Here is a 233-nt window from a genome sequence, read left to right on the forward strand (position 1 = left end):
TGCGGGATCTCTCCCAGGGCGAGCTGAAAGGGTGCCACGGCAGACGCAGGGAGCCGGCCGCCCGCAGCCCGCCGAGCGAGAGCTTTAAAAATGCCCCGTGAAGCGGGGGAGGAGAGCTTGCGGAGCGGGGCGTACGGAGAGGGCTCAGCCAGGGAGCACGGATTCGTTGCAGCCCGGGCTAGATCAGTGTCTCTCCGTTGTCATCCTCCCCTTTCCAAAAAAAAAAAAAAAAA

General features: G+C 61.8%; 1 protein-coding gene across 1 annotated transcript in view; it reads left to right on the forward strand.

Moving 5' to 3' along the window:
- The window catches only part of WNT7B (Wnt family member 7B), a 95537-nt gene that overhangs the window by 6523 nt on the left and 88781 nt on the right, over positions 1 to 233 (forward strand). The gene's annotated exons all lie outside the window — the stretch shown is intronic.

The sequence above is a fragment of the Aptenodytes forsteri genome, unplaced genomic scaffold (assembly GCF_000699145.1).
Source record: "Aptenodytes forsteri isolate BGI_AS27 unplaced genomic scaffold, ASM69914v1 Scaffold277, whole genome shotgun sequence".
Lineage (NCBI taxonomy): Eukaryota > Metazoa > Chordata > Aves > Sphenisciformes > Spheniscidae > Aptenodytes > Aptenodytes forsteri.